Source organism: Tamandua tetradactyla, chromosome 15 (genome assembly GCF_023851605.1).
Source record: "Tamandua tetradactyla isolate mTamTet1 chromosome 15, mTamTet1.pri, whole genome shotgun sequence".
NCBI classification, from domain to species: domain Eukaryota; kingdom Metazoa; phylum Chordata; class Mammalia; order Pilosa; family Myrmecophagidae; genus Tamandua; species Tamandua tetradactyla.
This window is the reverse complement of record NC_135341.1, coordinates 83178444-83191198: the sequence shown is the minus strand read 5'-3', so window position 1 is coordinate 83191198 and position 12755 is coordinate 83178444. Positions and strand designations below refer to the sequence as shown.

The following is a 12755-nucleotide window of genomic DNA, read 5'->3' as shown; positions in this document are numbered from 1 at the left end:
GCAGAAATAAATGAAATTGAAAACATGAAAACAATAGAGAAAATCAGTAAGACCAGAAGTTGGTTCTATGAGAAAATCAATAAGATTGATGGGCCCTTAGCAAGATAGACAAAAAGAAGAAGAGAGGATGCAAATAAATAAGATCAGAAATGGAAGAGGAGATATAACCACTGACTTCACAGAAATAAAGGAGGTAATAACAGTATACTATGAACAACTTTACGCTAATAAATACAACAATTTAGATGAAATGGACGGGTTCCTGGAAAGACATGAACAACCAACTTTGACTCAAGAAGAAATAGATGACCTCAACAAACGAATCACAAGTAAAGAAATTGAATCAGTCATTCAAAAGCTTCCTAAAAAGAAAAGTCCAGGACCAGACGGCTTCACATGTGAATTCTATCAAACATTCCAGAAAGAATTAGTACCAACTCTGCTCAAACTCTTCAAAAAAATCGAAGTGGAGGGAAAGCTACCTAATTCATTCTATGAAGCCAACATCACCCTCATACCAAAACCAGACAAAGATATTACCAAAAAAGAAAACTACAGACCAAACTCTCTAATGAATATAGATGCAAAAAACCTCAACAAAATTCTACCAAATCAAATCCAACAATACATTAAAAGAATTATACATCATGACCAAGTAGGATTCATCCCAGGTATGCAAGAATGGTTCAACCTAAGAAAATCAATTAATGTAATACATCATATCAACAAATCAAAGCAGAAAAATCACATGATCATCTCAATTGATGCAGAGAAGGCATTTGACAAGATTCAACATCCTTTCCTGTTGAAAACACTTCAAAAGATAGGAATACAAGGGAACTTCCTTAAAATGATAGAGGGAATATATGAAAAACCCACAGCTAATATCATCCTCAATGGGGAAAAATTGAAAACTTTCCCTCTAAGATCAGGAACAAGACAAGGATGTCCATTATCACCACTATTATTCAACATCGTGTTGGAGGTTCTAGCCAGAGCAATTAGACAAGAAAAAGAAATACAAGGCATCAAAATTGGAAAGGAAGAAGTAAAACTATCACTGTTTGCAGACGATATGATACTATACGTCGAAAACCCGGAAAAATCCAAAACAAAACTACTAGAGCTAAAAAATGAGTACAGCAAAGTAGCAGGTTACAAGATCAACATTCAAAAATCTGTAGCATTTCTATACACTAGTAATGAACAAGCTGAGAGGGAAATCAAGAAACGAATCCCATTTACAATTGCAACTAAAAGAATAAAATACCTAGGAATAAATTTAACTAAAGAGACAAAAAACCTATACAAAGAAAACTACAAAAAACTGTTAAAAGAAATCACAGAAGACCTAAATAGATGGAAGGGCATACCGTGTTCATGGATTGGAAGACTAAATATAGTTAAGATGTCAATCCTACCTAAATTGATTTACAGATTCAATGCAATACCAATCAAAATCCCAACAACTTATTTTTCAGAAATAGAAAAACCAATAACCAAATTTATCTGGAAGGGCAGGGTGCCCCGAATTGCTAAAAACATCTTGAGGAAAAAAAACGAAGCTGGAGGTCTCGCGCTGCCTGACTTTAAGGCATATTATGAAGCCACAGTGGTCAAAACAGCATGGTATTGGCATAAAGATAGATATATCGACCAATGGAATTGAATAGAGTGCTCAGATATAGACCCTCTCATCTATGGACATTTGATCTTTGATAAGGCAGTCAAGCCAACTCACCTGGAACAGAACAGTCTCTTCAATAAATGGTGCCTAGAGAACTGGATATCCATATGCAAAAGAATGAAAGAAGACCCGTATCTCACACCCTATACAAAAGTTAACTCAAAATGGATCAAAGATCTAAACATTAGGTCTAAGACCATAAAACAGTTAGAGGACAATGTAGGGAGATATTTTATGAAACTTCCAATTGGAGGCGGTTTTATGGATCTTAAACCTAAAGCAAGAGCACTGAAGAAATAAATAAATAAATGGGAGCTCCTCAAAATTAAACACTTTTGTACATCAAAGAACTTCATCAAGAAAGTAGAAAGACAGCCTACACAATGGGAGACAATATTTGGGAATGACATATCAGATAAAGGTCTAGTATCCAGAATTTATAAAGAGATTGTTCAACTCAACCACAAAAAGACAGCCAACCCAATTACAAAATGGGAAAAAGACTTGAACAGACACCTCTCAGAAGAGGAAATAGAAATGGCCAAAAGGCACATGAAGAGATGCTCAATGTCCCTGACCATTAGAGAAATGCAAATCAAAACCACAATGAGATATCATCTCACACCCACCAGAATGGCCATCATCAACAAAACAGAAAGTGACAAGTGCTGGAGAGGATGCGGAGAAAGAGGCACACTTATCCACTGTTGGTGGGAATGTCAAATGGTGCAACTACTGTGGAAGGCAGTTTGGTGGTTCCTCAAAAAACTGAATATAGAATTGCCATACGACCCAGCAATACCATTGCTGGGTATCTAGTCAAAGGACTTAAGGGCAAAGACACAAACGGACATTTGCACACCAATGTTTATAGCAGCATTATTTACAATTGCAAAGAGATGGAAACAGCCAAAATGTCCATCAACAGACGAGTGGCTAAACAAACTGTGGTATATACATACGATGGAATATTATGCAGCTTTAAGACAGAATAAACTTATGAAGCATGTAATAACATGGATGGACCTAGAGAACATTATGCTGAGTCTAGCCAAAAACTAAAGGACAAATACTGTATGGTCCCACTGATGTGAACTGACATTTGAGAATAAACTTGGAATATATCATTGGTCACAGAGACCATCAGGAGTTAGAAATAGGGTAAGATAATGGGTAATTGGAGTGGAAGGGATACAGACTGTGCAATAGGACTAGATACAAAAACTCAAAAATGGACAGCACAATAATACCTAATTGTAAAGTAATCATGTTAAAACACTGAATGTAGCTGCATCTGAGCTATAGGTTTTTTTGTTTGTTTGTCTGTTTGTTTGTTTGTTTGTGTCTTTTTTTCTTTTTCCTTTTCTTTTTTTTTACTATTATTATTATTTTTATTTTTTCTCTATATTAACATTCTATATCTTTTTCTGTTGTTTTGCTAGTTCTTTTCCTAAATCGATGCAAATGTACTAAGAAATGATGATCATGCATCTATATGATGATGTTAAGTATTACTGATTGCATATGTAGAATGGAATGATTTCTAAATGTTGTGCTAATTTCATTTTTTCTTTAATTAATAAAAAAAAAAATGCAGAGGGGCCAGTCCTTCCAGAACATCAACTGGTTCCATCCCCCTATCCCATATTATCGACATCCCCTTCCAACATGAAAAAGTTAGAATGGGCATAGCCCAGATACCCCTAATGATTGGGAGAAAGATCAAAGGTAATGGCGGAGTTATACAAAGAAAGCCAGATTTAACAAGTGAGTATGATTGCTGAATCATTATACTGATATTTCTTTTCCTTAGCCTTCAGTACCTTAGGGCAGCTAAAAATAAAAACCTAAAATTGTGGAATTGTAACCCATATCAAACTCTTAAATCTGTTCTACAACTAATTATTAGAGTGTACCTTGAAATTTATTGCTTTTATGTATATATGTTATTTAAAGAGAAGGAGGGGCATAACAGAGAAGATAGGATTTAACAAATGCTGAATCATTATACTGATATTTCTGTTAGTCTCCAGTGTCTTGGAGCAGCTAGAAGAAAAAATGAATAATCGCGGAACTGTAATCCATTCCAAACTTTAAAATCTGCTCTATAACTACTTGTTAAAATGTACCCGGAAGGGGTGCAAAAGTAGTTCAGTGGTAGAATTCTCACCTGCCATGTGGGAGACCCGGGTGTGATTCCCAGCCCACGCACTTCCCAAACAAACAAGCAAACAAACAAAAATTCAACAAATGGTGCTGCAATAAAGGGATACTCATGGAAAAAGAATAAAATGTGGCCCCCTCCATACAGCATACAAAAAAAATGTACTTGGAAATTTATTGCTTTTTTGTATGTATGTTATATTTCACAATGAGAAAAAAAAAAGTGGTGCCTCGGCTGATACCTCCACTACCTGTCAGTGGTGCAGTGCCGAGGTGGCCCAAACTCCCATGCAATCTCAGGTCCTCGTACTGGAGGTGTTAGAGTAACTCTCAACGCACATGCTGGGAGCATGTACGTCTGGCCCGATCTGTCTGGTGGTGGCCTGAGGGACTTATCATCACAAGAAAACTTGGCTTGCATGTTCTAGGCAACTCATTGAGCTCTCCTACAGAATGCTGGGGGGTAGGGGTGGGGTAGTCAAATCATGCTGCCTGGAGGAAGGGATTGCTGGCTGTTAGGCATTCAGTGCAGTTCCCTGGACCATGAAGAAACTGTTTCCTAGGGAAGAAAGAACATTCATATCCATGCAAATGGAGGAATTCCTAGGTCCAACAGAGCAGCCCCAGACAAGACATATGCACAGAAAGGATCGAGAAGCCCCCATGCAAAAGCAAGGAGCTATTCTCTAACCTCATCGTATGAGAACTCCCTGAAAGAGAGCATTCACACAAGTCAATCTGAGAAGACTACAAAAGGTGTCTTCTTTTTTTTTTCTGTTAGCTCCTGGCAATCAAGGAAAACTGTCATAACATTAACTAGAAGCAAGTTCAAAGAAGAGACACCTCAGAGTCTAAATCTCAGCAATAACACACTAAATTATCAAAATGCCCAGGTTTTAACAAAAGATTAAAAAACATGCAAAGTAACAAGTACTGGTGGTCCATGCAAAGGACAAGATTAAAGCATTAGAAACTATCAATGAAGAAGATCAGGGCAGGAGATTTTAGACAAAAACTTTTTAAATAGCCCTAAATATGCTCAAAGAGCTAATGGAAAACCTGGACAAATAAGTAAAGGAAATCAGGAAAATGATAGGTGAATACAAAGAGAATCTCAATACATAGACAGAAATTATGAAAAGGAAGCTAACAAGCTGGAAACCACAGTATCAGAAATTAAAAATTCCTTTGAAGTATTCATGGGCAAATTGGAGCTGGCAGGAGAAAGAATCAGTGAACCTGAAGATTAGACAATTGACATCATTCCATCTGAGAAGAAAGAAGAAAGAATAAACAGAAGCACACAGAGACTGGTAACCTGCAGGACACCATTAAGCATACGAATATATGCACTGTGGGTATCTTAGAAAGAGAAAAAAGAGAGAAAGGGTGTGCTGGCTTAAAAGTATTATGTACCCCAGAGGAGCCATGTTTTAATCCTGATTCAATCTTGTGAGAGCAGCCATTTCTTTTAATCCTGATTCAATACTATAAATTGGAAGTTTCTAATTAGATTATCTTCATGGAGATGTTACATGCCCAATTATGGGTATGACCTTTGATTAGATGGAATGTAACTCCATCCATTCCCAGTGGGTCTTGATTAGTTTACTGAAAACTTTTAAAAGAGGAAACATTTTAGAGAGACAGAAATGACAGAAGTCTCAGAGCTGACAGAAAGAGCAGATGTAGATGCGTGGAGAACAGTTGCTTCAGAGAACAGAGAAGATGTTTGGAGATGCTTGGAGCCCAGCAGACATTGCCATGAGATGCCAAGCAAGCCAGAACCTGAAAAGGGCTAAGGGAAGCCAAAAGATGAAAGCCAGCCCCAGAGAAGCAAAGTGAGAAACCCCCACAGGAACAGAGGCTAAAAACAATGGAGCCCAGGAGCAAAGGAGCAGCAGATGCCAGCCATGTGATTTCCAGCTGACAGAGGTATTTCTTACCCATCTGCCTTTCTTGAGTGAAGGTAACCTCTTGTTGGTGCATTAATTTGGACATTTTCACTTTCTAACAACTATAAACTTGTAACTTATTAAATTCTCTTTTAAAAAGCCATTCCATTTCTGGTACATCGCATTCCAGCAGCTTGCAAATTAACACAAAGGGAAAGAGAGAATATTCAAAGAAATAATAGCTGAAAACTTCCCAAATATACTGAAAGACATGAATATACACATCCATGATGCTCAATGAACTCCAAACAGGATAAACCCAAATAGATAATGCCATAATATATTATAATCAAACAGTCAAATGCCAAAGCCAAAAAAAGAATTCTGAAAGCTTCAAGAAAAAAGCATGTGTCACATAGAAGGGACCTTGTATAATATTAGGTCCCAATTTCTTGCCTTAGAAACCAAGGTGGCAAGAAGGCTGTAGGATGACATATTTAAAGGGCTGAGTACAAAACTTTGCCAACCAAGAATTCTATATCTGATAAAACTTTCTTCCAAAAATGAGGAAGAGATTAAGACATTCTCAGATAAACAAAAGCTAAGGGACTTTGTCACCATTAGATTGGCACTACAAGTGATGCTAAAGAGAGTTTTGAAGGTTGAAAAGAAAGGACAATAGACAATAAATTAACACTGCATGAAGAAATAAAGATCTCTAGTGAGGGCAATGACATGGGTAAATATAAATCCCAGTACTGACCCGCGGAGCCCAGCGCCGCCGCTATGTCTTCCGGGGCCAGCGTGAACACTCTGCAGCGCCTGGTGGAGCAGCTCAAGCTGGAGGTCAGTATGGAGAGGATCAAGGTCTCTCAGGCAGCTGCAGAGCTGCAGCAGTACTGCATGCAGAATGCCTGCGAGGATGGCCTGCTGATTTGGGTGCCAGCCGGGAGCAACCCCTTCCGAGAGCCCAGATCCTGTGCTTTACTCTGAAAATTGAGAAGGAGTTCATGGAGGAATGCCTTCAAGCACAAAGTGAATGGCTGTCTCCTATTTTCAAGAAAACTCTTTTCCTGTGGCCTGGTCCTATAGCCACAATTCTACAAAAATTGATATGTTTCTGCTCAAAGAAGGAAACTGGGTAAAAGGAGTGAATCTTTTAAATAATAATGACCTGGTTCTTTTGATAAAGTGCTTTATACTTAAACAAAAATCCTACCATCAAATATAACAAAATACATCTCTTTCATAAGTGAATTACCAGTGTTTCTATACCTGGAATACCACATATATTTTATTTACTGGATGTTTACATTTTAGGAAGGAAAACATTTTTGTTTTTAAAAATTGAATAATTCTAATTTGTTGTTCCTAAAATTTTTATACTGTAATAAAATTTATCTCATAAATTTAGTTCCTACATGAAGATAAGCAACTATGAACTTGAGGGGAAGAATAGGCTTTACTAATCAAATGGCGTCTTGACTTCTAAGTGAGAAGACTGTTCTACTTCTCTCTCTCTCTCTCTCTCTCTCTCTCTCTCTCTCTCTCTCTCTCTCTCTCTCTTTCTCGGGGGAGGGTGCATGGTCTTGGACTCAAACCCGGATCTCCTGCATAGAAGGCAAGCATTCTACCATTGAATCACCTTTGCACCCAAGACAGTTTTATTTTTAAACACTAAACATGGAGCTGTTTCAGCAAACTTTTTTTGGGAAAGATTAGTATTGTGTTACATATGAAGTTGCCCCGTCCTGTGCATGAAGCAGATTTGATCTTTGTCTTCTTAAGCTCCTCTCTTTTATGATTGTGCTTTAACAAATACTACATTATTTCATGTTTTTAATAAATATTTAAAATGTAACCTACATTCAAATGGTTAAAAACAAAGTAATGTGAAAATACAGGCTCAAAGAATTCTTAATGTCACAGTGTTTTATTTTGATGATGTGCCTTTCAGTTTAATTGGAAAGTATCACTTTTTAAAAGGATACTTTATTTGGTTTGTAATAATCGGTGAAGAGTTTCTAAATAAAATTTCTGCTTACTTCAAAAAAAAAAAATCCCAGTACTACTGCATTTTTGGTTTACAGCTCCACTTTTTACTTCCTGCTGGATCTAAAAGGCAAATGCATAAAATATAATGATAAATCAGTGGTTTCTGACTCATAATGTATAAACATATAATTTGTGACAAGAACTACATAACTTAGGGGTTTCAGAGAGGTATAGGAACAAGTTTCTTTATACTACTGAATTAAATTGGTATCAAAGAAAACAAACTTGTTATAGATTAAAAATGTTAAATTTAACCCTCATGGTAACCACAAAGAAAATACTGGGTATATGCAAGCTCACAGAGACAGAAATTAGAGTAAAAGTTGCCCGGGGTGGGAAGGAGGGAGGAAGGAAGGAAAGATGGAAGTAAAGGAGGGTGAGAGGGAAGGAGGAGGAGCAAATGTTGAAATTGGTGGATCTTGGGCAGTGTGACAGCTCAGCAGGTAGAATACTCACCTGCCATGCCGGAGACCTGGGGTCGATTCCCAGCACCTGCCCATGCAAAAAAAAAAAAAAATTGGTGGCTCTGAGTACCTAGGGTGGGTAGGTGCAAGGTGAGTTCTCAGTATAAGGTCTGTATTATTTTGGTAACTATCCTGTAAGTTTGAAAATAATTTTTTAAGGTTAAACATAGTACTTCTGCATGACCCAGCAATCCCACTTCAAGGCATATAGCCAAGATAATTGAAAGCAGGGCTCAGATAAATATTTGAGCACCAATGTTCATAGCAGCATTATTCACAATAGCCAAAGATGGAAGCAACCCAAGCGTCTGTCAACATATGAGTGGCTAAACAAAACATGATATATGCATGCTATAACATGGATAAACCTTCAGGACATCATGTTGACTGAAATAAGTAAGAAAGAAAAACAGATATTGTATGATTCAACTTATATGAAATAACTAGAATATGTAAATTCACAGATACAGAAAATAGTGCAGGTTACCGGGGCAGCGTGGAGGACGAACGCACAAGGGGCGCAGGGGTTCTGTTTGAGGGGATGGGAAAGTTCTGGTGATGCATGGCGGTGAGGGTACAAATTCGTGGATGTGATTAATCCCACTGAATTGTATGCTTGGGAATAACTGAGATGGGAAATATTATGGTTATATATGTTTCCACAGTGAGAGAGAGTAAAAAAGAAAGAGAAGAGAAAATGATGAACAAATGCAGTTCAAGATCCTGATCTGGATCTAATAATGACGGAGAAAATGCCTAAAAGAACATTATTGAGGCATAAGAAAAAAAATGGAACATAGACCGTGATGGTTAGTTTCTGGCATCAACCTGGCCAGGTGATATGCCCAGTTGTGTGGTCAGGCAACCACTGGCCTGACCATTGCTGCAAGGACATTTCATGGTTGGCTGATAAGTTGGGAGGCTGGTGTATTACATCATCAGTCAGGCGACTGCACCTGTGGCTGACCAGGCCTGTGATCATCTGAGGGTGGTCTCCCACAATGAGATAATCCCATCACTTGAAGGCTATTAAAGAAGAGAGACCTTTTCATTGCTTCTTCAGCCAGTGAGCCTTTCCTGTGGAGTCTGTTGAGACCCTTCATGGAGCCACCAGCTTCACAGCCTGCCTGCGGTTTTGGAGTTTTCCATTCCTATGGTTGCATGAGATATCTTCATAAATCTCATATTTATAGATCTCTTCTGTTGGTTCTGTTTCTCTAGAGGATCCTGACTAATACAAAGACTATAAACTTTATATCAAATGTTAAATTTCTTGAATTTTATAACTGTACTTAAGGTGATCACTCGACTTCTTAGCAAATATACACAGAAGTACTAAGTGTTCAAGGAGTATGATATATACTACTACTCTCAAATACTTAGAAGACAAATAGGTAGATAGAAAGATGGATGGATGGATGGATGGATGGATGGATGGATGGATGGATGGATGGATGGGTAGATGGATAAACAGATAGACAGACAGACAGATAATACAGTAAATGTGGTAAGATGTTCAGAGTTTGTGGATCTGGGTATCTGGGTTGGAGGTATGTTGACTTCTCTATATGGATTCTGTTTTTTTTTGTAACCATCTTGTAAATTTTAAATTATTTCAAAATTAAAATTTTGAAAAAACATTGAGATAAAAATAACAAGGATCTAGGTAAAAGGAGTACAGTAGGCAAACTCTGAAATGGTCTCCCAATGACCCCCACCTCCTGGATTTCACACCCTTACGTAATCTCCTCACTTTGAATGTAGTTTGGACCTAATGACTCACTTCTAATAAATAAAATATATCAAAAGAAATGAGATGACACTTCCAAAATTAGGTTTTCAGAAAAAACCGTGATTCACTCCTCCCCTTCCTTGCTCTTGGAAACACAAGGTGCCATTCTGTAGGTAGCCCTATGGACACGTCCACACAGCAAGCAGCTGCTGTCTCCAGGCAACACCACAAGGACCTGATTTCTGCCAACAACCATGTGTCTAAGCTTGGAAGTGGGTCTTCCCTCAGTAGAGCCTTCTACTGAGGGAAGACCACAATCCGGCCAATACCTCGTTCACAGCCTTGTGAGAGACTTTAAAGGAGAGGCACTCAACTAAGCTGCACCCCAGAAACTGTGAGATAATAAATATCTGTTATTTTTAACCACAAGGTTTTAGGCTAATTTTTTTTGCAAAATCAGAAAATAAAAGGAGGGATGCAGCATGTCCATGGATCATAAGATTCACATTGTAAAAACGTCAATTCTCCCCAAATTGAGCTGTAGATTCAACATAATCCCAACAAAATCCAAGAAGCATGTGAGTGTGTGTGTGCATGTGTATAGTTAAAAACTGAATCTAAAATTTATATGGAAATACAAGTGGCCAAGAATAGCCAAGGCTCTTTGAAGAAGAACAAAGCTAGAGAACGTAAACTCTCAGATTTCAGGATTTATGGAACTAGAACAGTTAAAACAGTATGGTACTGGGCAGTGCAATGGTGGTTCAGTGGCAGAATTCTCACCTGCCATGCCAGAGACCCAGGTTTGATTCCTGGAGCCTGCCCACGCCAAAAAAAAAAACAGCATGGTATTGGCAAAAGAATAGACAAAGAGCACAGTACAACAGACTAGAGATTCCAGAAACAGACCCACATATCTACACTCACCTGATCATGACGAAAGATAGACTACAGCGCAGTGGAGAAGGAAAGTTTTTTCAATAAATGGCACTGTATCAAATAGATATTATATAAAAATAAATAAATCTCTTGATTCTCCCCTACCTCACACTATATTTAAAAGCTGATTCCAGATGAATTGTAGATATAAAAATAACAGCTAAAACAGGTAAATTTTAGAACAAAACATTTTTTTAGAACAAAACATTTTAAAATATCTTCGTAGTCTTGGAATAGGCAAAGATTTCTTAAATAAGACAGAAAAGGGCTAACCTTAAAGAAAATTTTATAAATTCTACTCCCTTAAAAATTATGAAATTTTGCTCATCAAAAACACCATTAAGAAAATTTAAAAGTGAGCCAAAAAGTGGAGGAAATATTTTCTATAGATGTGTCTAATAAAGGACTCATATCCAAAATATAAAAATAACTCCTACAAATTAAAAAGTGAAAGGCAGAAAATTCAGCAGAATTAAATTGACCAAGGCACTTCAAAAGCACAGAGGTGATTAAACACATATAAGGCTGCTATATTCCATTGATAATAAGAGCAACGCAGATTGAAAGCGCAATGAGATATCATTACTCTCCCACTCATCCACCACAGTGGCTAACTTTAAAAGATAAGCAATATCAAGACTGATGAAAACGTGAAGCTACTAGAACTCTTAAACCCTGCTGGTGGGACGAGGTAGAATTGGTACAATTTCTTTGGAAAACTGCTTAGCAGTATCTGAAAAAGCTGAACACCACACACTCTATGACTCAAAACTTTCACTTGAAGGTGTATACCCCACAGAAAAACCTACAAATGGACCTCAAAAAACATGTACAAAAACTTCTGTGATGCACTACTTATAATAGCTCAAAACTTAAAATGTAAATGTTTATCGATCAAAGAATAAAAAATTGAATTTTGGCATAGAGTTACAATGCAATATATTCAACAACATGGATGAATCTCACAAGATAAAGTTGAACAAAATAAGCCAGATTTAAAAGAATACAAACTGAATACTTCCACTTATATAAAATTCAAAAACAGATGGGACTAGATGGTGATAGAACTCAGGAGAGTGGTTATTGTGAGGGAGAAGTCAGTGCCTGAGCAGGATGTCTGAGGGATGCAGATAATTCTGTGGTGCTGGACCTGGGCCCGCCAACATGAGTGTGTCCACTGTCAGCCTTCCCATTTTAGCCACCACATTTAAGAGCCTGAAGTCTTCACTCCCATCCTTACAACAAGAAAAACAAAAAACTGACCAAACTGAAAATCAACAACTCCTCTTAGATCCATCAGAGAATTTAGGTCACTGGGCAAATTATCAACCCGAAAACTGGTGAGACAGGCAAACACAAAGAATCAGATTACCAGGAGCAGAAACTGGTGGAGCCAGGAACTGGAAGGAAAAGTTAAATGGTAAACGATGACCTGGTGGAGGCCAAGCGTGGACTAGCTTGTGAGGCCAAAGCTCCTTGGTTGCCTAGTGTCCACCGGGGAGGACTGGCTCACTCGCCGAGTTTCGTCGTCAGGGGCCCACCAGCTTCCTCACCGAGAACATTAGCGAGAAGGCCACATGCTGCCAGCAGGGGACAGGGAAAAGCGACCATTCTGAAATATGCCCAGGGGAAAGTAGCCTTTCTGAAATACTCCCTGCTGCCCGCGGCACAGGCCTGCCCTCAGTGAGAAATACATTACCAGTGCCTAACCATGCAGGTAAGGAATGCGCAAGCCCAGACCCAGCAGGCTTCCTCTCTCTCCTAGCCAGGGAGAAAAAGTGCTGAGAAGCATCTCAGCGGTCACAGCCCAGGAGCACAGC

General features: G+C 38.2%; 1 protein-coding gene and 1 pseudogene across 1 annotated transcript in view; one reads left to right on the top strand and one right to left on the bottom strand.

The window, feature by feature from the left end:
• Positions 1 to 12755, bottom strand: part of LOC143657651 (uncharacterized) — an 81484-nt gene that overhangs the window by 37271 nt on the left and 31458 nt on the right. The gene's annotated exons all lie outside the window — the stretch shown is intronic.
• Positions 6532 to 6740, top strand: LOC143658091 (guanine nucleotide-binding protein G(I)/G(S)/G(O) subunit gamma-10 pseudogene; annotated as a pseudogene).